Here is a 27,455-nt window from a genome sequence, read left to right on the forward strand (position 1 = left end):
AGAAAGGTTTGCAAACCAAGAGTTTCTCTGTGCTCGTCTGTGTGCACCTTGGTCGAGGAATGAAGCACCCAGAACAGGCTGCTGGCCGTCCTCAAAGTCATCCTGCAGGTGGTTAGAATCATAGAATCATAGAATCATAGAATATCCTGAGTTGGAAGGGACCCTTAAGGATCATCAAGTCCAACTCTTGACACCGCACAGGTCTACCCAAAAGTTCAGACCATGTGCCTAAGTTCACAGTCCAATCTCTTCTTAAATTCAGACAGGCTCGGTGCAGTGACCACTTCCCTGGGCAGCCTGTTCCAGTGTGCAACCACCCTCTCTGTGAAGAACCCCCTCCTGACGTCCAGCCTAAATTTCCCCTGCCTCAGCTTAACCCCGTTCCCGCGGGTCCTGTCACTAGTGTTAATGGAGAAAAGGTCTCCTGCCTCTCGACACCCCCTTACGAGGAAGTTGTAGACTGTGATGAGGTCTCCCCTCAGCCTCCTCTTCTCCAGGCTGAACAGGCCCAGTGACCTCAGCCGTTCCTCGTACGTCTTCCCCTCCAGGCCTTTCACCATCTTCGTAGCCCTCCTCTGGACACTTTCCAACAGTTTCATGTCCTTTTTATACTGTGGTGCCCAGAACTGCACACAGTACTCGAGGTGAGGCCGCACCAGCGCAGAGTAGAGCGGGACAATCACCTCCCTTGACCTACTAGCGACGCCGTGCTTGATGCACCCCAGGACACGGTTGGCCCTCCTGGCTGCCAGGGCACACTGCTGGCTCATATTCAACTTGCTGTCTACCACGACCCCCAGATCCCTCTCTTCTAGGCTGCTCTCCAGCGTCTCATCGCCCAGTCTGTACGTGCAGCCAGGGTTTCCCCATCCCAGGTGCAGGACCCGGCACTTGCTCTTATTGAACTTCATGCGGTTGGTGATCGCCCAGCTCTCCAACCTGTCCAGATCCCTCTGCAAGGCCTTTACGCCCTCATTTGAGTCCACAACTCCTCCAAGTTTGGTGTCATCAGCAAACTTGCTCAAAATACCCTCTATTCCTACATCCAGATCTTTTATAAAAATATTGAAAAGTAAGTGGTTGATAAGCTGGAGCTTTGCTTAGCTCTCAGGGCAGAAGCAGGCCTTGCTGCAAGAGCTTTTATCACACTGCAATCTCCTCTGAAGGAGCTGATCACCTTCTGAGAGGGGCTGAGTTCCTCCAACCCTTGGGAGGATCGCTGGGCAAGGAGGAAACGTCTAGGCCAAGGGAAGGATCTGAAGTAACTTCTGCACTTAACAGGTCGTCTTTATTTTTAAGTACAAATCATTTCTGTGGAGGAAAAAAAGTTGTTATTTTCCAAATAGATTTAATTGCCAGCAAGCCTTGCATTAGAAATGGGAATAACAACTTTTAATTATGATGGAGGATAGACAGAAATTCCCACAGCACCTGGTTAATCAAAAACAGAGGCAGTGTTTTCATGCTGTATTACGGTGACAATGCGAAGTCATTAAGAAAGCATAATAGGAAAAGTTTTGTCTGACTGCTGTGCTCTTGTTTCGTGATGTGGAGTACTGTTTGTGTGGGCTCGTACCCTCATCTTTGTTTTGCAGGAAGTGATGGAAGGGAATAAATATGGCTGGAGCCTGCGTTGCTGTGCTCATACCTCTCAACGAGGAGATTTATTCCCCCTGTGTTACGGGTGCTGCTGGGACGTTGTTACTAATGAAAATACAGAGCTTTGGGGAAGGGCTTTGCACAGCTGGACCTCCATGTTTGCAGGGTGTGATTAACCTCGCCTTGCAGAAGGGAATATTTATGCAGTGGAGAACCAGGTTTGCTTCCACGGGGACTTGGAAATCTGGTGGAAAGAGGACCCCAGCCCTGGAGGCTCAGCATGGGACTCGCTGTGCCCGACTGTGCAGCCTCTGCTCTGGCAGGATAATAGAACTGTCAGAGGCATCGCTCCTCCTGAGGCTGTGCGGAAGGGTTTCTTTCCCTCGATATTAATCAGGTACCTTTTTGTCAGCACTAAATTCATTTTAAAGAAGCGATACAAAAATAGAGCATCCTTTTGTATTAGATAGAGCATCCTTTTGTATTAGTTATCATACATCCTCTGGCAGCATCTTTGCCAAATGCATAAAAGAATGCAATTAATGGCTACCCAGGAGATTTATTCTATTATCCTGACTAGCTTATTTCTAAAGTAGTTTGACATTTTATTTGTCTGACTTATCTGTTGTTGTAGGGAGATTTTGGTTTATTACCCTTGAGAAAGCTGAAATGTTAAACAGGAAATAGAGGAGCTCCTTTCATTCCTTCTTTTGTCCTTACAAAATGGGAACTCAGGCTGGAGTGTCAGCTCTGTGGAGAAGGAGAAATCTGGAATCATGGCTGGGACAAAACGGTGCTCAGGAGACGTAGATTTCCTTACAGACAGCAGCATCCCAGTCTCTCCATGGTAAGCTGCTCGTACCTCAGTCCTACAAAGCAGTTTTAAGCCCTACACGCCCTACCTCTCAAACCTGAAAGTCAAACTGAGCTTTGTTCCCTGGCCCTGTGTGGGAGCGCACTGTTCTGTTTCATGTTGCCATTTTCAGTCAAAGAAGGCAAAAAGTGTCTGGTTAATAGAAGCCTGGATAAAGAGAAGTGCTGTTACAGTGGTTTCGGAGCTGTGTGAATCCTGGGTTTGGCACCCCAAAACCCGTGTATCCTTCTGAAGGAGCTTTCATTCTTACTGGAGAACACCGTAAGGTGAATGGACCAAGCAGAGCAGCCATATGGTATTAGGCATGTTTTTGTGTAAGTAAATGAATACCCACAAGCCTAAAAAGAGACTAAAACTGAGCTCTGCAAAGATAGATTGCTGTATCTCACTAATATGCACCATATAAAAAAGCTCTGCTTCTTGAGAAGAATGATAGGAAACCTTAAACCTTTCCATAGCAAAGGATAATTGAGCTCTTGCTTTTTTTAATTACGTTATCTTAAGTAGGTCACCCATGTGCTTAAAGCTGTGGAAGGTTCAGGAAAGGTTAGGAACCTGATATAAGTGCAGAATGGGGAACTCTGTCTTTGGATCAGTCCCTGTGTTAGCACAGCTCTTTAGCATGGCTGCCTGCAGGCTGAGAGACATTTTCCTTGTATTTGTTGTTTAATCCAAAGTTGTATTAGCAGTTCTTTTCTGGGTCAACTGATTTCATGTTCATTGCATTCAAGCTGTCTTGTAGCAGCAGTGTTAAAAAAGATAGAGTCAGGCTTCTGAAATAGTGGCGACAAGATTGGCTCGGGATGGGGAAAGAGACTGAAAACAGAAACAACTTCATATGGGCCGTGATGGTACTGAATGCTGGCTTTCTGGTTTGGGATTTTGTTTTTCTCTTGAAGAAAGATGTGAAAATGATCGGCTCAGTTCATAAATGAAGTTTAGGATCTTATTTGTCCCTAATTAATTTCTTAAATGGGTGGCCACATCTTCCAGGTGTGTAGGATGCTGAACGTCCCTGGGGTGCTGAAAAAAATCTGACCTCTGGTGTCACCTCAGGAGGAACAGAGCTCCAAGTACCTTCGTGGACTGCTCTTCCCCTCATCTGCTGCCCAAGCGGGATAGCAGAGCAAATGGTAATGCGTTTTGCTGGCAGTTGCTTTGGTATGAACTTCTCAACGATGTTCAGAGTAATAGGATTTTGTAAGTGTGAGATAGGATGTCTTACTTCTGGGATAATTATAAATAAGCTTTTTTTCCTCAGCTTGGCCAGGACATTGCCAGAGGGGTGAGAGAGGAAGGAGTGCAGAGGGGAGAGGGTGAGATAGCAAAGAGGCAGAACCTCTCTTTTTTCTTCTTTGCTGCTGGGGTTAGACTCACAGTGAGGGACTCAAGTCCCGATGAACAGTTTTTCAATTCAAAGACATTCATCTTTTCCAAGAGATTTAAGGCAAGCTCCAAGCCTGTCTCCTTTAATCCAGCGTGTAGTATTGTTGGTTGGCCAACCCAGCAGAAAAGCGATATTAAAATAATAACATTTTAATATTATAAAATGTGCTAGGGGCAAGCAGCCTTGTCGTTACAGCCCTGCTGTTCCTACACCCATTTCATCTCGGTGCAGTGGCTGCTTTTCCTGCTCCGGGTCCTTCCATAAGAACACAGGTGGTACTGGAAGTAACTTAGGTAAGAAGTAAAGGCTTGAAATGAACGTGAAACAGAATGGCCAAAGCTGCAAGAAAAGTGAGTTTGATTGGAAAGCTTTATCTGTGTAATAAGCCAAATCCTCAGGCCTGTTACCCCTGGACTTTTTACTGGATTGACTCTTCTAGGTTAATTATATATGTATAATCCTCTGTGGGAACGCTTGTTCTGGAATAAAAGTGTCTATGTAGAAATTGAACTCGAGCAACCACTTGGAAGTGTTTATTCTGCAGTAGCTACTTTGATTAATTCCTAAGCATAGCAGGACCTACAGTGATTACATCTGGTATTGCTCCTGGAGCTCACTGCTTGCTTAAAGCAGCTCAGAGCACGTCCCCGGCAGTGAGTCGGGTTGGTAATTGAGCCCTTTCGTTTTATTTAAACCAGCAGAAGCAAACAGTCTTCTCACCTTTTCATCTAAAAATGTGCACCACAGATTGGAAAGCTGCACTGCGTATCCGTGTGCTGACTCCACACAACTCCCCCTTTGCTCCGTCTCTCCGTAACAGTAGAGTTTAAATGCGGAAACATCTCCTGAGTCAGGCGAGGATAGTTGGTTCAGAAGACGGAAGGAGGAGGTCAGCGCACCTCTTGAAGCAAGGTGGGAGCGGATGAGACGTGTCTAATGGAAAAGATTGGGAACAGACAAGGGAAAAATACTGAGGGAAAGCGGAACAACGGGATAGGAGATGGAACCAGGCGAAAATGCAGAGAGAGGCGGCAAGAACCTGAGGAAACAAAGAAATTGCTAACACAGTTCTGCAGTGACTCGGGCTGGGCCAGGCTCCCTGCTCTTCAGGGAACTTGGCCTTCATTGCTCTGATGCTGCCGTCTGTCACAGCCACCCACCGGCCTGTGGATCATTTGTGCCTGTCCAGAGGCACTGACTGCTGAGCACGTCCGCTCTGCTGTCTCGCCAGGACTGATGCTGTAGCTCAGCTGGGGGCCAAATTTTAGAGGCTCAGCCCCAAAGCAGCTCGCGCAGCTCCCTCCAAGGTCAGCGAGGGAAGAGGGCAGCCCTGCACTGCGCTGCAGCCAAGGCCATGGACAGAGTAGCAATATTTAAAACATAAAAAAGAAATGCTCTGTGCCTCCATGGTATCATTCATCTAAAGACCTTACAGTTTTATGGCTGGCTGAATGAAACTTTACAGAAATCCGGGGAGATAGCTCATCTCGTTCCAATTAATGCTGGGAAAAGAAACCAAAGGCAAATAGCTGCTAAATGAGCAAGAGCTGGGAGCAACTTTCAGCTTGCCTGCCCCTTTTCCTGGGCAGTTGTTTCTTCATCAAAAGAAGTCTTTCATCTGCATGGGGCTGATAAACAGCCTTGTGTTTGGCGCGTGTTGGACCTTCTGTTCGTGATACTCTGCTTTCTTTTGCTCCGTTCCCTGCAGATCTGGTGAACCTGTGCTCGGCCAAGTCCATGTAGCTCGTTTTTGGTTGTGTGCAAATGCCAGTGGGGAGGTCTCAAGGGATCTGATTTGACTCCAGATGGGAAATGAAGTTCTTAGTCCCTCTCTCACCTCGGATTGAGGTCAGCTCCCAGAGCGTGGTATAGCTCCCTTTTCTAGGGGAGCAGAAATGAGCCTGTCTTCACGTGGTCCTTACTGCTTGGAAAGGCTTCAGTAGTGCAGGGGTGCTTGGTTGTGCAGGAGATGGTTAAAACTAATTGCTTGCAAGCACGTGAGAATTCACCTTTCGTTGATGATAAGGGGGAAATCTGATACACGTGTTAGAGTATGGCACTGACCAAAATAACTGCAGCACTTCGTACCCACAGGGAGCAGCTGATGCAGCAGGCAGTCTCCTCAGGCGTCACCATCTCCGTGCAGTCGCCACTTAGACCCAAATGACAAACCCAAATAAAGTTACAGGCCACCATCAACACGGCCAGATTTGGGAAGGGATGGAAGCTCCCATTGCTTCATTAAGGTTTCATTTCTTTATGTTTGTGTTACTGCCTGATTTCACAGCTCTAATTTAGAGTGTCAACGCAAATAACTTACATAAAGCGGACTCTGCTGCACAGAGAGCGGACATGCACTAGGGGAGAGAGTTAGCCCTCTTAAATCAGATGTGCTGTCAGTAAAAATAATTATGTGGAACTACAGCCTTAATAGTTTAGCCTTAATGCAGTTTTATACCGGCTCCTGATGTGAAGCTAAACTTTAATTTATTCACCCCCCGGCTCTTCGTGCTGAGTATCGTAATCGCTAAAGCTTATCCCATCTTCAAATGGTCTTCAGAGTTAGCTGTGTGGGGCACTAAAGGTAGGCCAGGAGCGAGCCATGTGCTCCATACCATGAACTCACAGCCTATTTATCTCCTGCCAGTGGGGTTATGAAAGGCAGTTAGCATTCTGGATGTCCTTCTCTACAGTGCAAGTGCATATTTATTGCATTTCTATTTACTTAATGATTATTTTCAGTGGGGCCTAACTTTTCTGAAAGTGCGGAGGTGATGTTTGGAAAGGTTTGGGGAGATGCCAGGTCTATTTACAGGCTCAATCTCAACATCTCTTGTTGTTTATAGACCTGATTCAGACTTAGTTGGAGATTAAACCTGTGCAATTCTTTGTGAAATCAGTGGAGCTCTTATCGGCTGAATAATGCTTCTAGTGTCTCCGTGCTATAGGTTTTCTGGTTTGTGATGTATTGCTGAATATCTCCCATAGAAACTTCCTGAAAACCTGAAGAGAGCTTCAGGTAACAGCATTTTATTTATTTATTTATTTATTTATTTATTTTTCTTTTGATAGCATGTGAGTGGAACATACTTTATCTGAGATGAAGAGTTGTCCTGGTTTTCTGTGTTTCGTCAACCCTTAGTTAGGATTTCTGGACATGTATGTGACAAAGATTTAGATCTTTTAGATCTTTTGCCATTCTGAATTTCTTTAAGTTTCTTTTTGACTTCAGCAGGTACTAAATCTAATAAGGGCAGGCATGTCACTATAAAATTGAAGCACAGACAGGAAATAAGCATTTGTCATATGGATGAATTTCAGCAAGCTTGATTTCATATTGCTTTTTGAAAAGCAGCCTGGTATGATAAATGACAGCAGATGAAATTCTGTTTAACAGTTGCTGACCTCTTTTTTTTTTTCAGCAGTGTTCCTGCAGAAGACATAATATTTAAACCTAAATACTGAAAATAAGCTGTAAGCACGTTAGGAAGCTTTCCATGTGTATAGTGTTCTCCAAAGCACATTGAGTAACAAGGTCCTGATAAGCACAAACATTTTTGCCATTATACAGCTCTGTGACAAATGTGGAAAAAGATTCCCATGTGGCAGGTGTTAGCCATGGCACTTGATGTGCATCTGGAAAGGCTTTGGGCATTGCTATTACCTTAAATTGAAATTGCTTCATAGACTTTAACATATGTTGTTTGGCCCCTGATTCTCTGCCTCCTCTCTTCCCAATACCATAAATAATAATGTTTCTCTCCTTACCCCAAATGGTAATATTTATAATTTTAGCAGCATTCATTGCCAAGGTGAAAATGAAGTGGCTTCCCAGCAAAGCTGAAGGAGATGAATAGCTCTTCTCCTGAACAAGAGTGAAGGATGGCTAGATCATTTATCAGGGAGCGTTTAATGTCGGCTGTCTTCATACCAAGCCTGATACATAAAAGGTTGTGGAAGTAAAGGGCTTCACAGCTGGGAAAATCCTCCCAGCCATGGGAGAGCTCTCTTGAACTGCTTGGGTAAAGCCTAGAGGACCCAGCATGTATGGGAGAGTACAGATTGTCTTACCTCATCTAGTGCATGGGGACAATTAAGTCTGCAAAGGTAACGTGTTGTTGATGGAGAGCTGCGTGTGGAGCTGCTGCTCCCAGCTGAGCCACCTCCTCTGAAAGCCCCTTGGGGCACATTCACACATGCACAGTAGCAGAAATAGATCTTTTGGTCCAGAGAAGCAGCAAAGCCTTTGGAAAATGTCTCTCTCAGGATTGGTCATTCTGAACAGGGAAAAATCCAAGTATTTCCCTTGTCTCCTTGTTCTGTGGGAAGAATATATATATATTGATATTTATGCGTATGTGTGTATATGTATCTTTATTCCTATGTTTACTATAAACTGATACAGCTTTCCTAGAAGGGCACAATATGAAAAATGGTGTTTGGTTCTTGGAAACCTTGAGTATACAGGTCCCTCATACTCCTCGGAGTTTCTGGGTGTATTTTTTTTTTCACCCGTGGTCTTGTGCTTGAAGCAGAGAAGCAAACCACTTTCCCTTAAATACTGTCTGTTCTTTGCTGAGAGTCAGGCAGTGTCAAAGGATACTTTCTAAACCAGATGAATTGAGTTGAAAGTAAGCTCTCAAGCTTCATAAAAGCTGTATATTTGCATGTTAAGGCTTTTCCCCTCCACCTTTTTTTTTTTTTTTTTTTTTTTTTTAAACACAATTTTGTGTTGAAAAGAGTTCAAATTCCAATACGAAGACAAGACAAAATGGTGTTGTGCCTTCTCTCCAATTTGGAAAAATTGCCTTCCAAGTGAGAAGACCTCCAGCATGTCCTAGTGCTGGGAATAACATGATAAGTCCCCAGGTGCCTTGAAGTCAGTGCATATAAGCAGCCTGGTGAAGCCTGAATTTTAAGATGGCTGGCAAGCTCAGACCTCCCCCCTCCCCCCATGAAATGCCTTCCAAAATGGGGGTGCAAAGAGTAAGTAATCTGCTGTTATATCTAATTTACTAATGGGAGAATTATGTTAGTGTTTAATGACTTGTGGCACGTGGTTTCTTTGCAAATGCTGGTCTCCTGTCCAGCAATAGCTTCCTCTTGCAAAAGCCCTGAACATGAAGGAAAATACAACTCCATATAGCACATCGACTGCTCAATTCCTTCCCTTGGACAACTTTGCAGTGCCACGCAGTGTGTGTGCAGTATTAACTCCCACCTCGTGCTTGGAGTTGGGCTTTAGGTCCCTCCCAGGGGTGCATCTTCTCTTCAGCCCTGTGCACCTACAGCTGGTGGTGTGATGAGGTGCTGGGGCATAGCTGGCCTCGCTGAAGGAGTAAATAAAGCTTCCCACTGGTTTTGTCAGTCTCTCGTGTACCCCACACAAGCTAATTGCTCACTTGACTTACTGTTCCTCAGTCTCCAGACAGTTTTGAAATCCGCATGGCTTCAGTTCTGGGTTGCAGTAAAGCTCTATGTGCAATTGCTGTATCTTGAGCTGCTGTTTAAGCTTGTACGGAGCTTAACGGAGCACAAAGGCACGCACATGCTTGTAGGCTTGAGTGCTGTATCAAATCAGATTGAGCACCATGTCACTTTTAGGAAGATTTAAAGGGCAGATTTGTATTTGCCTTTTTTTTTTCTTCTCTTTTTTAAACAAAAAATCAATGTCTTGAAAGTACAAGGCTTCTTACTGCCACTAAGGAAAAGCCATACTTTCCGAGAGCTTACTGTCCTGTAAGAATTGTGGTGGCAAGGGGGGAAGTTTTGGGGTGGTTGCTTTTAATTTTGCTATTTAACTGCCATCTCCCACTGCATGCTTTAGACTGAAGAGTCCTTCAGTCATAATGAAGTATCAGCAGCTCCCAGCTCGTGCATTCGCCTCTCGTCTCATTGTGCTCGGTACTCTGGATAATGCAGAAGCTGCTCTGTAAATCCTTGGCTTTGCAACAGAAATGCCATCCAGTTACTCGCTGACTGATCTTTATTATGCTTCATCTAGCTTTCTGATTTCATTGCAGATTTGCCAACACGTGGTGTGCAGGTAGCAGTAGCAGCCAGAGGTGTTTATAGGCACACAGTCACGTATGTGTTTAAATTGCATGCGTGTACATAGTAAATGCTTTCACAGTTATGAGTTACCATCATCTGCAGGAGTAGGCTACCAGTGTTTTCTTTGAATTGCATAAATTCTCAAGGTGCCCTAAACAAATAAGTGAATGAATGAATGGAAATGAATTGACTCAGGAGGCATGCATTGTAGAGATTGTTCAGAAGTGAACCGTTTGACTTGACAAGTTCAATTTTGAAAGCAATCTTTTTTAGGGCAGTGAAAGATAACAAGTGAGAAATCCGGCCCAGGAAACAAAAGAGACTCAATTTGCCAACTGTCAGACACGTGGCATTAACTTTGAACAAAATGAAAACCAGAGCCTCTGATGCTTGAGGCTTCAGTGGAGCCCAAAAGTCGGATGCACGTGTCTGAATGATGCAGAGGAGTGGCCTTTTTGTAGCAAGGTTGGTTTTATCTCCTCAAGTGAAAATAATGTAATCCATAAAGGTGACTTTCCTAAAGGGAGGACTTGCAGCGTAGGTGTTGAAACAAGTATCTTAACAGGTATGGAGAGGGATGAATTTTAAGTGATCACATTCCTCATTTCCCTGTGAAAACCTCCTCCTAGCTTTCATAGCATGATTCAGTTCAAATGCTGCTCCCATTACAGACTGCTTCCAATTTAGCTAGAGAAAAAAAGCGATGAGTGTTGAGAAAGACACTGTGTGTTGAGATATAATATTCTCTTGTGTAGTCTTAGTGTGGTGCTGGGAGTGTCCCTTCGGGTCTCTTCCAGCCCCCTGTGCCCAGTGGACGTGTGGCTCTCGCTCTGATGCAGTGGCCTCGCTCCCAGCCTGGTGTGAGCTGAATGTTAGACCAAAATCTGAGCAGGAGCTGGGTGAATGGTTACAAGCTGCCTTAAACAAGTAAATAAATAAATAAAAGTCCAGCAAACGTGCTAACTTTGTCAATCACACTCCTTGAAGTGGCTTCCACAAAGAAATGAGAGCTTTCCCTGCAAAAGGGGATTTTGTTGGACTAGATGGTGTTAGAGGCCTTTTCCAGCCTAAATGATTCTATGATTTTAATTAAAACAAAGAACACAAAACCAAAACCCAACAGGATAGTCAAATGCAAAGGAAGAGAAATGGAAGGAAAACAGCATTCGGTGGAAGGTTAGATTTTTGATACATTCCTCTGTTTTCAGCAGGAAAAACCTCCTCCTCACTCTGGGGGAAGGTGTTTTGCAAGTCCCGTCTTGCAAGTTGGAAGTTTAAATGCAGCATCGCTGTGGGTGGCAGGTGGCACTGAAAAAGTGAAGCAGGACTTAACCCATAGGTACAACCTCCCCTTAATGAAGGAAGTTTAAGTAAGACTCCAGTCCTGTATGCTGCCATTTTGATCTTCCTTCTGCTGGAGATTACTCTCTAGCAAGTTTTATTTCAGGATCAGATGATAAGCTATGGGTTTCAGATTGCTTTATGATTTAGCAGGTTGTGCATCCTAGTGAGCATGGCGGCTCGTTCCAGAATCGACTGTAGGGGTTGGAAAGGGACCTCTGGAAATCAAGTCCAACCCTCTGCTAAAAGCAGGTTCCTTACAGGAGGCTGAGCAGGAAAGCATCCAGACAGGTCTTGAATATTTCCAGAGAAGGAGACTCCACGACCTCTCTGGGCAGCCTGCTCCAGTGCTCCGTGACCCTCACTTAGCCACGTTTGTATGGAACTTGCTGTGTGCCAGGTTTTGGTCCTTGTCCCGTCACTGCACACCACTGAAAAGAGCCTGGCCCCGTCCTTTTGCCTTCTGCACTTTAGGTATTTATAAGCGTTGATCAGGTCACCTCTCTGTCTTCTTTTCTCCAGGCTGAACAGAGCCCCGTCTCTCAGCCTTTCCTCATACGGGAGATGCTTGTATAAGAGGTACAAAGTGAGTTTCTTGTTTATATGCCAGCACTACAGGAGGAGGGAGAGAGGAGATGTTAATTAGTGGTACACAGGAGTATGCTTGAAAGAGGATTATGGTGGTTTAAAAAGTGATTATGAATTTACTCTGCTGGCTTCCTAAGAGGGCTGTTACATCTTTAGAGGGTATGGGATAGCCACAGATTGGTAGAAAAATCACTAGAACAATAAAAAAAGAAGTTTAAAGTATTTGGTATTTTTCTCTGTTTCTCTGAGACTAGATTTGGGTAGAAGGTTTTTGATAAATGGCGGTAAATGGATAAATGGATCCTGGTGTTATGGGTTCCCACTAGTAGCTCTTACTGTGCCATGTCGAAGAATCATTCCTGTTGCACAGGGACTGAAATTTGGGGCTGCTGCTGCAGAAAGCTACCTATGCTGATAGGCAGAGTGGAGGTGGAGAAAGTGGCTAAATAAATAGAGTTGCTTCTGCAAACTCTGTCGTTTTTCCCAGCTTAGGCAGAGAGGCAGTTTGGGCACTTGGAATGCCAGATAAACAAACATTTTTTTTCTGTTAGACCTGTGTGATCCTTAATGAAGTACATCTCACCGTGTTCTTGAATCTGTCTATGAATCTGTCAACTTTTTACCCTATGATCCTGTAGGTTACAGAGACAACTGTAGCTCCCAGCTGTGCTAGGCTGTATTGTGCCAGGGACTGTGCAGACGTACAGTTATGGGAGAGCCTTGCTTCAGAGATCTCACTTTCTGAGCAGATTAAGGCACTCATGAAATGAGTAAATGCAACTGATATCTAATGCTTTGATCTCCTGGATGCCTGTGTCATTTTGAACAAGGATCTCGTGTTCATGGATCAACAGGATGGAATTCATCCAAGCCATCTGTCTAGCCTCTGCCAAAGGAAGTAAGCACCCTTTATCTCTCCTCTGTTATCTCTCCTCTTACAGACACTATCAAGAACGGATTGGATTAATTGTCTGGGAAGTGCTTATTTCTCAGTGCTGGCAAGAGGAAGGGGAATAACAGGGAAAAGCTTAGTCTGGATGTCAGAAGTTGGATGACAGGAGTCTCATCCTGTTTGTTTTTTAAAATGTTTTTTAAAAGGTCAGAAATGGAAAAAGAAAACAAAAGTGCTGAAAAGCGAGGTAACTTGCAGAGTCACCAGATGAGCAATGGATTGAGAGAATCCTGTCTAGGGTTGCTTTAATCCCTGAAGCATGCTTTTTGTCTGGAGAGTCACCCAAATGCCTTGCAGCAGCTGGGCAATCCTCTTCAAACCACAAGCACATGCGAAGGTTACGCCAGAGAAAACAGTAAATGAATTGTTCAGACCCATGTCCTGGTGGAGTGTAATGCAGTGACACGAGAGATCAGGGTTTCTTGGAGGATGGTATCTTATGAGCCATTTTAATCCTGTATTGTTCAGGAAATGTTCCTGAGATAACCCTGCACTCTCCCCTTCCTGCCTCTGGCAATACTCATTTTTGTCTCCACTTTCTGGAGCTATAGTTCAGTTTTTGCTCTGCTGTAGGTCATAGCATTGGCTAAAAATCCAGTGATTTAATGCAGTGACAAAGGTAAAGGAAGATATGTGGAAAGATCTGCCAGAATTGTACTGAAATGTGAAGAAACACTTCCACACTTTGTAAAGCCTAGCTTATTGCCGCATGGAGGAGGCAGCTACAGATGGTTTCAGCGGGGGGCCTGGAGAGTCATTGCACCTTAATCCTTCTCTGCACATCCTTAACTGGTCATTAGTTTTGTGTAATAGTTTATTTCAGAGAAAAAAGAGAAACCAAAAGAGATCAGAAAGTGAGGGAAGATAAGGGTTTTCAGGAGTATACAGGCTTTAAAAAAATGTATTGTGAAAAGAAAGCACTTCCTACCCTTCCCTCACACCATACTCCCCCCCCCCCCCCCAAAAAAAAAAAAAAAAAAGGGAAAAAAAAAAGAAAAAAAAAAGGCACAAAGTCATTATTGACATTATTGAGGGGAGTGATGCGTGTGTTTGTTATGGCTCAGGATCAGCTTTTTCCTTATGGACCAAAGAACCTTTTCTCTTTTATTAAATGGATATGGATAGTGTGTGACAGCTCTGACATTGTTTTTTGAAATATAGCCGCTCGACGACTTTGTGAAGGGAGAAAAAAATCCTGCTTGATTTATGGGGAAAAAGCCTTAAGCTGTAGGTGACATTAGCAATGAAAATGTCAGGCTCTGTAGTATGTAATACATGACTGTGCTGTGATTTCACTGTATTTAACGTTATGGGACAATAACCAGGACTTCTGTGCTTCTGATTACTCATTTTGAATGCAGCTTTTCTAAAGAGAGTGACAGTTTGATATTCCTGGGGAACAAAGTGCAGCTATCTTAATGACTGAACTTCGGCCTCCCTCTACAGAAGTCAGTGGGATTTACTCATCTCCTATGGGAGAAAGATAAAGCCTTAAGGATATGTGCAAAGTGTGAATTTTCAGGAGAAAACTTATTTTATTGGCATCAGCTTAGTTAGCGATTTATTCCTGTTTGCAAGGACTTCTTTCATTTTCATCTCAAATCTGTTTATGCCCTGCACCAATATTTTGTCCTTCCACTTCTACACTTAATCTCTCTATATCTTATATATATATATTTATACGTATAAAAGATCTGAAAGCTTTCAACACAAGGGTAACATACTTGGTACAAGATGGCGGCGCTCCCCTCAGCAGGCCGACCTCCCCCATGGTCGGGGCTGAGCCTGAGGCTCTGGGCTGCACTGGGAAAATCCTGAGGGAACAGCTTGGATATGTGGGGAAAAAAGGGTGTGTTGAGAAATTGTGGCTGGGTTTGTGCACAGCCGGTGCTTCTCTTCATAGGGTTTGTGGTCCCTATGTGTGTTTGTGTACGAACAGACCCACAGGTGCGGGTCACAGGTAGGCCCGTGGGCCTGGCCATAGGAAGAATGACCACCGCAACACATCCATACTCATTCCCCTCTTATGTGATGGTTGAAAAAAATGTTGTCGAGTATCTCTGTTCTTGTTCTACAACAAACAATGAATAAACCGAAAATTGCTTCCACTGTGAAGAAATCTCCCTGTTCTTCAGCAAGGATTGAGGTGGCTGGTGCAGACCAAGTCCGTGCAGGACCTCACATTAGGGTAATAGATGTTACTGGAAGTGGCTTCATGCATCATCAGGTTCATCACTGGAATTGCAGAGCTGAATGTTCAGCAGCGGGACAAGATCATCCCACATGTCCATTCTGCCTCTGTCATCCACTCAGAGGTGGCAGAGCACAGGAACAGGACAAATGGATGTGCCAGAATTTCTGAGAGATGACGGAGACCTAGGAACAGGCAAGTGACAGAGATGAGACCAACAAGTAATATTACAGTGACTTTTTGGAGTCACTTCTGGCTCTCAGCAGATGACTTCACTGGAGTTAAACCCATGTAATGGACACCAGGTTACATCCAGCTGACAGTGGCCTTGCTGCTTTAATTTTTAGCTTTCCCCAGTGTTTTACATGTCAACATAACTACAGTATGAAGTCTAGTCCAGTTGGTTTAATACTTTTGGATAAGGTAGTGCACAGAGTTGCCATTAAATCTGCTTCTATTTCTGCTTTTTATTTTGGTATTAAAACACTGGTTCAATTCTGCTTGTTCGTTAAACCCTGTTATGATACAGGAGCTGAGTTCTAATGAGCAACTTGGCTCATACAGTTGCAAGCACCTTTTATGGGAGGAAAAATGTCAGTTGGAAATAAAAATCCAGTCTCAGGCTGCCAAGGGCCTGTCATTATAAAGACAGTTTAAAAATAATAGAAAACATTCTCACTAGATAGAAGTTTTGAATGGGCTATGTGAACTACAAGTCTTCAAGCTGGGTTTCCAAAGTCACTTAGGATGAGTTTTATGAAGATACTGCAGTGTGTAGAGCTACAGGTAGACATCTTATGGAACCAACAAATTTAAATGTCATTGAGGGCCTCAAAAATACGATTTTCAAAAAAAGAAAAAAATATATTGCTATTTTTAGTGCTTCATCTGAATCTTTTTAATGAGGCACGGTTTTCCTGGGGAGAGGAAATATCATTTTAGAAAGTTGAGCTCTTTAAACTGCTTGCAACTGTACATGAATAATAGAGAGAAATATTACTACTGTAATTGCTCTGGAAAACTATACAATTAATTCACTTCTGAAAAGGAAAAGGGAAAATTGTAGCCAGTTAGAATAGTAGCACCATGTTTGAGACCAATGGGAAAACTGCCTTGGACATAATGATGATTAGCGATAGGATCTGTGAAGCCGGGATGTAGATGAGATTTCCACATTCCTTTGCCTAAAACAAATGTTTGGATTTCTTTTTCACGGGCTGATCTGAAAAAAAAATGGAGACTTTTCTCTTTTTGCGTTTCAACTCAGTGTAGCATAGCTACCAAATAGACAGTAGAATAATATAAATAAAAGAGAGCTAAAAATAAAGTGAAAAAGTCATTTCCAGCCGGCTCTATATGAGCACTAAAACCAGAAATAGAGGATATTTCATAGTTTCCCTGTAGCATCCAGCAATGAAAATCAATCAGTCTGAACCAGGATCATCATGTGAAAACAAACCATCAAATTGGAGTTAGGAACAAGAGCTGCAACATCCACAGCAAGGAAAAGGGGGGAAGAGGGTAAGCAGATGAATGGGGACATTTTACGTACGCTTTTGTGTGTGTTTCTTAGTTCTTCTATTCCAATAGAAAATCCAGTCTATACATGTAAATGTATGCTGTCCTGCGTAGCCCAGTCATGTAGTACCTGGCCAGCACCTTAGCACTTACCAGACTCTCTCTTGCTGCCCCTCAGCAGGATGAGAGAGAGAACTGGAGGAAAAGGGAGGAAATCTGCAGGTTGAGATGAAGCCAAGTTAATAAGTGAAGCAAAGCTGCACATGCAAGCAAGGCAGAACAAGGAATTTATTCCCTGCTTCCCACTGGTAGGCTGATCTTTAGCTGCTCCCTGTAAGGCAGGAGAGCCCCTCTGCATGTGGCAGTTATTGGGGAAGATAAATGCCACGTCCACAAGGGACTGTCCTTCATCCTCCTTTCCCTGAGGTTTTGTTGCTGAGCCATGGCATCGTAGTGGGAATGGTTAAAAGGAGAGGAAGGAAGCTGGCATCTTTGAGTTCTGCATGCAGCGAGGCTCTTTACCTGCAGTATGCTGGTGGCAGGCAAACTTCTTCAGCTATAATTCACAAAATATCTGGGGCATTGCGAGAAGTGTAATGTCTAGACCAGTATGTAAAATCCTGCGCTAGGTACCTTAACTGGGATCCAGTAGCATGCACTCAAAGTGATTACTGAGTGTTTTAAATGTTTCTGCTTCCATATAAACGTTGATGGTATTACTCAGTGTTTTTGCTGCTAATTTAACAGCCGAGGTTCTGTTGAATAAACATAAATTCCAAAAGTTTGGGGGATTTGTTAGAAATTAGGTCCTAGTGCTTATGTTGCTGGCATGGGATTGCATTTTCAGCCCTTTAGCTATGGACAGAGGCCATTTGGCTGGACTTAAGTCAGTTTAGCCTGTTTCATTTGCAGCAAAGAACGTTTAAAATCCTCAGCATCGTTGTTGCGTTCATTTGGACATGTTCAATTCCACATGCACGTGAATCTCATGTTTTGGAAGTTGTAAAGAGGTCCTGGCTCTTAGAGGGCAGTTGCCCGTTAAGATAAAAGAACCGGACACTACTGCAGGCTGCTCTTGGCTGTAGCTGCATTTAAAGCATGGGACATAGGGCTTTTGATTCATATTTGAAATATGCATGAAGCATTTCTGTGGGTTACAAATCAACACTGCATTTCAATGAGACATTTGCTAATGTTTCCAATACTATTAAAAAAGCTCAACCGTAACCATGAGTTTGTTTTGTCATGTTTGGATTTATTTGCCTAGTAATTACACAGTTCTGTTATATAAATTATTTTTAACTAGAGCTTACACCTATGCCTACCTTGAATTTATTTCTTCCTGAAAATTCTTGTTTTCGGGTATGATAAAAGTATATAATAAACAAAGATTATTCTTAGCTGGTACAGAATCTCTCATATTACCAAAAATATGGATCTCTTGAGAGCTGAGTCTTTGTACCACATCCTTAATGCTTTACCCCTGCCAGCAATCTTAATGAAGATGATCTGTTTTTAAAGATCTGTTTAGAAATGCTATTTCAGTATAAGTTTTTATATTTTCCTTTGCCTGAAGCAGCTGGTGTGCCCCTGAATCCTGGGCAGGATATTTGTCTCTGATATTGAAGCCACAGAGCTGTGCCTGTGTAAACACAATTCCAGTTGTTCCTGAATGCCCTAGCAGTGTGTCAGAGTTAGGTAAATCAGCTAACTACATTAATTGCTCCTACGTCCCTCGAGTGCTTCCACTTTGTGGGGTTTACAGTAATGTTAATGTATTGTAATCCATTATTATCTGCAAAATTAAAATTTTCTTCCTTTGCATGCATCTGCCACTGTTAATTCAGAAGCTCTAATAAATGCATTAGAAGAGGGAAGAAATACGCAAAAGCAGGATCCCTCTGGGACTGTATAATTTCACTTTTACTCATGACTTTTCATGCTGGGTTGGATGAAAATAAACAGGGTAAATATGCATGCAGCTAAAGTGAGACTACAAAGCAAAGTCGTAAAACCCTTTTGTAGCTGTTACACTTGCATTTATTACAGAAATAGAAAGAATGAGACCAGGTAAATGCAGTGATGAGCTGAAAGCAGGTTTCAAACTTGTGCCGAAGGGATGGGTGTCATGGAGAAGCCCTGAGTGGTGTCATGCACTGGAAGGGGAAACGACCCAGTAGGGCACACCAGGTCAGTCACTGTTATCGGGGAAAATGATAAACAGTCAGAAGGATGAGACTCGTCAAGGACAGAAGGGAAGACCTAGAGGAGCTGGTGTGTAGACACAGCATCTGAGGAAGAGAAAAAATGGCTGCATGAGCAGCTGAAGCTTTACAAGACCAATAATTTTGACCTGGTGCTTTATCACTGTTTGGGAGTTGGCCAATACTTGGTATGGGTTTCTCCTGCTAATTTTAAGAAGGCATTGGGTGATAGCAGACACTTAGGCTCTTGATTGCCTAACTTCAAAGGAGCAGGGCAGCATGTCATATGGGGGCAACCAGGGTGAGTCAGAGAAAGGTTTACGGAAATGCAAGTAATGTGAAGGATAAAATCAGGATAGGAGCAAGACAGTGAAAAAGAAGGGAAGAAAAGGAAGGGGAGCAGATGTTTGGGAAGTGTTACATTCAAAAGCTTTTCTGTGAGGCTGAGCTCAGGCAGAAATAGGAGAGGCTGAACTGCCTGGGGTGGAAGAAATGTTTGAAAGCGGTGTGGACATCCAGGAGAAGCCAGGAAGATGGCAGTACGTAGAGAGTGTAAAGGGAAGCCATGGGAGAGGCGTGTGGCAGAAGCAGCAAAGGTGCTTAATTCCAGTTGTTGGTGTTGCACTGTGTCCTGATGGGGCTTCCCTGGAGTTTCAGAGGAGATGCTGGCTCAGAACCGTAAAAGTAGCAGATTGTCACGTCTGACAATCGCGACCCAGCCTCGCAGGGGAGCTTCTGGCTGCTCAGCTGAGGAAGGAGCTGCAGGGACCCTCGGCGGCAGAAGGGCCAGCAGCAGGCAGTGTAGGGCAGGTAGGAAGCGGGCCTTGCCCCGTGGGGAGGATGTGACAAAAGTCCTGTTGTTTCAGTGCGATTGTGTCTGCCCTTGGTCTAATCACTGTAATTATTCCTGCTGTGCAGGCTGGTCATGCCCCATGGGACGTGCCTCAAAAATGTCCTCCTGGTAGGTGCCTGGAGGGCCCTGGGTTTGGGAGTAAAGAACAGTAATGCTGTTATGGTTATCTGCACTGACAAGAGAGATCACAGCAAAGGAGGCATTGCTGAGTGGATCTTTCAGCAGTCACAATAAAAAGAAACACATGCAGAAACGTGGGTGAAGGTTATGAAGGGAGCAAGCCTATTATACTTGACCAGAGGTATATAGTTATACCAGGGCAAGGTAGCCCATGTTGAGTTATTTGTCCTGAGGTTTCTGCCTTCAGTGTATGTTCTAGAGGAAGAGTTTAATTCTTCAGCTGCTAGGGTGCTTACAAATCCAGGAGCAGGCCTGTAAAGTTCAGTGATAGAGTTTTTATGCAGACATAAAGCAATTGTAGTGAAATAAAGACTTTTTTTTAGTATCACGAGGCTTAAAAACATGTACGGCCCACAAAGCCTTACAAATCCCTCTTGGTTTTCTAACATGCAACAGTATGGGGCTCTGCAGAATAAATGGAGCTAATCATTTCTAGAAGCTGGTCTGATCCATTGCTCGAGAAGCTGAGAGCCGGGACTTGTTCCCTTGAGTCAATTGTAAGTCCTTTCTTCTGTCTTAAAATGCTAATAAACAGAGCTGGGGAATTTCATGGGTGTTTGTAAAGCTTTGTGAATCGCTGCAACGAAAGATTGTCCTTTACAAAGTACAGTGTTATGCCTCGACTCCTGTGGGGTAGAGTGCCCTCCTTTTGTGTGTATTGGACTTAAGGGCTGAATAGTAATTGTTGGGCTTGAATATTTGCAGAGAGTTGTGGAAGAGGAATGGTACAATAGATAAGGTTTTCCATTAGTGTAGGTAAAGAAACAGATGTGCATTTAGTGAACATAAATGCATATTTGCCAGTCTTTCAAGAATGAAGAAAAATGGTATTAAAGTAGAACAAAGCAACTTTTACTAGGAATGAATAGAGCTTCTCCGTAGAAGTAAGATAAATATCAGAAAACAAATAACTGTGAAGCCCCTCAAAAAAAGCCGTGCTGTAGCAATGCTCACACACTTTGCTCCTCACGTCCTACATTCATTAAAAAGCATCAAACGCTGGTAATGTGCTTTCAGCAACATCTGTTTCCTGAGCTCTCATTAATAGATGCTGATCTACATTTAGTTACATTATTGCCTCATTTCAGAGCCCTCAGTTTTCTGCTCCTTTGAAGAGCACGCTAGCAATATTTTTGGTTCGGTACTTCATCAAGCTGTAGTTCCTCTTCCCCTCCCACTGCCTTGTACATACAGTGCAAAATGTTTCCTGCAAGTTCAACAACCGTGCTGGTTTATGTGCAGACTGAAGAGTTTAGTGAGCAGAGGAAGGGCTTTTAAAAAGGAGCTCTGATTTTTAAAAGTAACTGCAGCAATGACAGCAAGATGGCCCATATCTATCGTCCCAATGATTTCTTGTTTTAGCCAGGAAAAAAAACACATATTCTCCTCTTTTAGTACATTAGGCAAGTTTGATGCTAATGTAGTTCTGATGAAATCAGTAGCAACATGGTGCTATAAAAGAAGTATAACATAATGGAAACAAGTATAGTGGTCCTAGTTGCCAATTCAAAGAGCTAAACTTTTTGTGTGATCAGTACGTTTGGTATTTTTGGTCTGTGATTGAGAGTATTTTTTTAAAAAGCTTTAGAGTACTAAAAAGCACTGTCACTTTTCCTAACTTTGGCATTGCAGAGAGCTAATGCTGGTATCTAATTGATGACTTGGACACCACTACATTTTCATTATGTATACAACCATCACTGGTGCCTTATCTGTAAGAGTAATTTTGGCAATAAGCATTAAGTGATATCATCACTCTTCCAAATAGTCTCAGGAGAAGCCAAAAGATGATGTCATGTCTAAGCAGTCCTCTAATCCTGGAAATATTTTTAATGTCCTGATTTACATGTGTGAAGAATCAGTCTCCATTGAAGCTGTATTTCATCTTGTGGGCTGTCAATTTTTCAAGTTCAGCAGTAGAAATTAGTACTTTTCAAGGAAAAATATGCATTCTTTAAATCGATCTCTGTATATGTGGATACATACATAGATCCAGCTGAATGTATGTAAATATATATGGTTTAGTTTTTATCAGTCGGATGTTTTATGTATGTGTCCCAGTCCTAGAAAAAAAAAAAAAGGCCAGATTGTGTCAGAAAGGTTTCTTGGATCGAGAGGGCTATGTTGTGATTTATTTACTTGCTTATTTATTATAACTTTTCTATACCAATAGCAGCCTTAATACATTGCATTTCTGCTGCCAAAAAATGTTTTTGCTGAAAGAGTTGTTTGTTGGTTTTAATTCTATGAACTGGTATAAATCCTACCAGCAAAAGACAATGGCACTGCTATAGGCTGCACCTATAATATGAGAATTAGCTGCTTTGGTTGTAGCAAGGTGGTTGTGCTGACAGAGTCATACCAGCAAGCCCTTTCTGAAGCAGACCTTGCCCAAGGCGTGTGCTTTATTTTACATACTGTGAATGGTTTCATTGATTTTGGAAATTACTTGTAAAACAAAATTTTGGCCCACACATCCCACAGACTTCAGTGGAGCTAGAAGCCACCCAAGGGGCATAAAGCATTTTCAAACTTGGGACTAGAGCTGATTGAATCCCTGAGGCTATGACAGAGGTAGAAATTGAACTTCTGATATTGAAGAAGAGGTGAGAGAGGCTTGTGGTTAAACTGTGGAAAATATAGCAACGATATTGATATTTCAGCAATGTTGAAAGAGAGAAGGGAATGAACAGAGGCTTGCTTAGTAAGAAATAGCATCGCCAAAGGGGATGGTCTAGGAAAATAAACGGCCATTAAAGTGGCATTTTGGATAAATAGCTGTGGAACAAGATTGCATTTGTCAAGAGAGTTTTATCTCTGTCGATGATATGATGCTATGGCTGGCCCATTAGCGATGCTGTGTGGGAAGCGTCTGCCTGTCTGCCGTGCTGAGGTATAGCTTAGATACAAGATATAGGAATGAACAGTGAGCTTCAAGATGAAGATGATAGTCAAGTTATGGGCTGGTACAACAGGAAGATGTTGTTATTGCTCACAAATCGTTAGGAAAGAAGATAATGGGTGGGAGAGGCTTGAGGAGAAAATTAAGATATCTGCTTTAGCCATGATGAGTTTGTGGTAATTGCTAAGCACACATCAAAATATAAGCAAACAAGCTGAGATTCACATTTGAACAGAAGGTGTGGTATTTTGTAAGTCATCAGACTAGCTGAATTTTGTTTGCAGATGAGATGAAATGCGGAAGGAAAAGAGAAGGAACAAAAAGGACAGAGGCTAATGGAATTGCAGAAAAAAATTGAAACGTATGGAGCTTGAGGAAAGTTCAGCAGAGGACATGCTAAAGGAGTGCTTAGAAAACTAGAAGGATTTAGGAAATGGGATCTCAGAAGCCATGAAAAGAAACAGCTCAACAGCAGGAGCATGGCCAAAGCTACTGAAGGACCTAACTAAGAAATCAGAGGTGGTGGTAAAAGTGGCTTCCCTTGACTCTGAGAGCGTAAAAAGATGTTTCTAGGCTGCATTTGTTGGAAAAGAATGCTGAATGGTAGCGAGCTTACATTGGCTTATGTATCCTGGCATGGATTTCTCAAGATGGGAGGAACTGGTGTATTTGTATTGTGAAGGGGAGAGTTAGAAGAAAAAAAGTTGGCTTTGGGGGAGGTTTGAGAACAAGAAGAGATCACCCTGAAACATGAAGTTGGTTAGTGTTGGAGACCCTTCTCATGCAATCATCAGTGAGCCATTCCCTGAGCAAGAAAATTAATGACTCAAACTGTAAACTAGACTTTTACTTGGGCTGCTGTTTTAACACTGTGGTCTACAATTTATCTCTAAGGAGATCTTGGCCCAATGAATTAGACTAGTTTTTGTGATCTGTTTGAGTGAACGTGTGTGTGTACCTTGGTGCATTTAGAAAACTTTCATTCTGGCATTTGGAAGCTGTGATGACCATGTACGTAAAATCCTGCAGGCTGAAACAGGGTAAGAGTAGTTTCTTCCTGATGTCATCCATCAGATATTGCATGGGACAGGCAGAGCTGCTGTAAATGCCACATGAAGCTCGCGGGAATTATTCCATCCCTTTCTAGTATCTTGGGTATGCGTTCATGCCTTAGACGAAAATGCTTGTCCTGCGTCCCGGGAGACACATGCGCCCGGTTCTTCAAGGCCACTTTCACGATCCCTTGAGCAGTATCACTGGTGCATGTTAGATTGCTTCTTTTGTTGATGTTGTCCTGTTTGAAATATGCTTTACAGAGATTTAACCAAAATTTTCATCACCTCAGAATATTTGGCTTGCTGTGTTCGGAGGGGCCAATTCAGGCATTACGTTACTCCTGATGCAGATGGGGACTTGTGCTAATAAGTTGAAACCACTCATAACACCATTCAACACGTGTTCCTGTTCCATTTCCTTTTCTCGAAGTGAAGGCAATAATGGGCTGTCCTGAAGTTGTTGAAAGTGAAGTAGATGGCAAGAGCTTGCTGCCTATGTGCACCACTGTGAAAACGCAGTGACTGTGCTCTCCTGGCTGAGCGTACTCAATGCCCGTTAACATTAATGGGATGTGTCTGTGCTTGGAGTACAATGTACCCTATAGCCTCTGGGTAATAGAAACCCTTATCTTGCATTTCCATATTGCTGCATGGAACAAAAGCCATTGTGCAAACAAATCCACCCCATCCCTTCATGGGTGTTTTCGCTTGCTTCTCTCTTCATGAGAGCTAATTTGCAATGAGACAACTGAAGGCTGACAAAAGAGCTTTGTTACTTTCTGCTAGCTTAAAGAGACACAAGGAGAGACTTCTTGACATGCTGCCATTGCTGCCCAGACCTTTTCTAAGCTTTATCTTCTCCGGATGCAGTCTGTGAGGTAAAAGTCACCTCTCCTAAAAATGCCATATGCTTTCCATCGAATGGGATCTCTACCCCCAGTTAGATTGCAGCTCCTGATTTATGAAAATGTCACTGTCTCTGGGTAGCTTCAGACAGCTCTGAATTCTGAAAAGCTGTAATAAGTTCTGGTATCAGCAGAGAAACCAACCTGAGCACCTACCAGCCCTCCGTTTCTGTTTGCTGCCCCACCACTTGTATCGGGATGACTGTCAGTGGGGCATTGTGAAACTAGAACATCAAAATGATGGAGACTCGGAAACATGGCAGAAAACATGCCCTCGCCTGGAAGGGAAGGGAAGTGACACTGTTTATAGTAGATCTATGCAGCAGGACAGTCGATTTTGAAGAGCTGATGGACCACATTTGGTGCGTGTAGTTTAGACTAACTCTAGTCTAGTCTAGTGAATGCCTGTTAGCATCTGGAATGCATTCAGCATGCTCCTGAGGCTCATCCTCGGGTTTCATTTCATCCAAAAGAAGTCAGTCCCCTCTGTGCACTGAGGTGTGCCCCAGGCTGACAACCAACAGGTAAAAATCGGGGATGACTGGAAAGTGTCCCTTCTTTTCTGAACTGAAACAGTAACACAGGTTTTCTAATACAGATTTGGCGAAGGTATTAGTATTAACTCTGATAACTTCTAAGCTTACAGCCATCCGCTCATGACAGTCACCTTAACAGGCGAGGAGAATGAGCATCACTAGAAGTCCACAAAAGCACAGGCAGCTTCAAAAGTGTCAGTTACTCTTTGTGAACAGTGAAATTAACCTCCATGGAACTATACGCTGCCTATCAGTTCTGGTATCCAAGCTACCCAACCCTATTCCTAAAGCATAAGAGAAAGAAAATAGGATTATACTGACTTTACAGATTAGTTTGGAAGCAGAGAGAGTGTCAGTTAAATGATTCACCCAAAGTTAGAGAAGTGGCTTTTGTCAGAGCCAGGATTTGAATCATAATCATCTGAATCTCAGCCTGGCGCTTTAGCCACCGAAATGGAGTGTTGCTCTGGAGAAGAAAAGCCTGCAGTCAGACTGAAGTGCCATCGCTCAGTCACAGTTGCTGCTTTGTGGAAGTGACTGGCCAGAAAAATGAGTGTTAGCCAAATGTTTCTCATTTTTGTGTTTGTGTGAGAGAAGCTGTACATGCTCTAATTTGGTAAAAATGCAACTTCATTTCTTAATTAGAAGTTGTTGTTATCTAAAAACTTTGCAGCACTCCCACATGTCTCCTGACAGCTTGGGCTGCATGGCACAGACAAGCTAGGATGGCTTTAAATGTCAAAATATGCTTTTCATTCTTGTGTGTGTATATATATCAACGCATTATCAAGTAAAATAAAACCCTGCAGTGTGACAGATTACGTTTCTTTAATTGCCATCACTCTTCAGATGAATTTATGGCTGTCAAGGGAAATTTGCACTTCTAGAAATGTTGGAAACCTGAATCATCTAGGCTGAAAAGCAGGCCAGGCCTTGCTCTGCGTACCTCTTGCTGGAACAGTGCTGGAAGTGGCTGAGCTGATTCGAATACATTTGGTTTTGAATGCTTTCTTTTGCTCTGCTAATTATATACCGAGCTGTATTTCATGCGGATCTCTGACTATCTTCCTCAGCTTTTGAATTCTGTAATACAAGGAAAGTTGGTGTGTTTTCCAGGTCCAAAATTTGCTCTTGTTCTACTTTAGGACAAGATGTGTCCAAAAGTAATTTCGGTGTGTAAAATCTCTCTGATTGGTGACTTTTGTTTAATTATCAAGTTTGTTAAGAATAAAAAGAATATTCTCTGCTTAAGTGAAAACCTTTACAGTGCCAAAATAATTACTAGAAAATATAACTCTTATGTGTATGTTTTCAGTTGTAAAACCTGTAACCAGTAGGGTAGTACATCGTTCCTGCTTATGAATTTGAGGATGTATAGGCAATCTGAAATGTCAGTGTCTCTTTAAAGGATAACATAGAATTGCTCCAGCCAAAATTGACAGGTGGATTCCACTTCAGTCTTTACATTTTGTGTTTGTGCATGCGTGGGCATTAATTCTATCATGTTTCTCTTCTGAAAATAAGCATGCTCAGATAGAAAAGTAAAGGGTGTTTAGAAGTTTATGAGGGCAGAGGGCTGAGTAACGGAGGGAAAGGGTTTAGTGTGGACAATGTCTGAGTAGAGGTATGTAACATCAAGTCCCACAGTGATATTGGGATGCAAAATAGCTACAGTGGGTAATAAAAATGGGTTTTGCCAGGTGTCACCAGTCAACAGTATGTCTAACCCGCCCACCCGAAGGGAGTGGATGCTTAGGTGAGTAGTGTGTAGTTCCCTAATTAGAACAGCTCGAGGAGAATAGCAAAAGCTCTTTTCTCCACTACACTGTGCATTGGACAACAGTATAGCAGCCACATCTGACTGAAAGGTCATGCTTCCCAAGGTTAAAATGCCCTTAACCAAAGGCAGGAGAGCAGGGAAGTTGTGTTTGCGAGCTCAGCTGATGGCTGTCAGCCATGGTGCTCCTCTTGCCTGGCCCTTCAGGTACTTGGCAGCTAGGCCGGGCCCCGAGCTGGCCACACGTGTGGTCCTTTGAGCTTTTTGTAGGGACAAGGGGGAGTTCTGCTGCCTGCAGCTTTCTCTTGGCAGGGCCTGAGGCCTCCCTCGATGGATGGCCCCTGTGTGTGGGCCCCTCCTGCCGTGTGGGCCCTGGCCTGCCTCAGGGGTACAGCCCCGCGCGGGGCCCTGCCATGCAGGGATCCCCCTCACAGCCCCACAGCTCCACATGGTGCTCCCTCTGCCCTCCCTCAGAGAAACCTGGTCCCCAGGCGATCTACATGTAGTGTTTAATTTTAGTTTCTAGGAATTGTGTCTTA

General features: G+C 43.3%; 1 protein-coding gene across 7 annotated transcripts in view; it reads left to right on the forward strand.

The window, feature by feature from the left end:
• The window catches only part of TSPAN4 (tetraspanin 4), a 400,378-nt gene that overhangs the window by 142,284 nt on the left and 230,639 nt on the right, over positions 1-27,455 (forward strand). The gene's annotated exons all lie outside the window — the stretch shown is intronic.

Source organism: Aythya marila (genome assembly GCF_965140915.1).
Source record: "Aythya marila genome assembly, chromosome: 5".
Lineage (NCBI taxonomy): Eukaryota > Metazoa > Chordata > Aves > Anseriformes > Anatidae > Aythya > Aythya marila.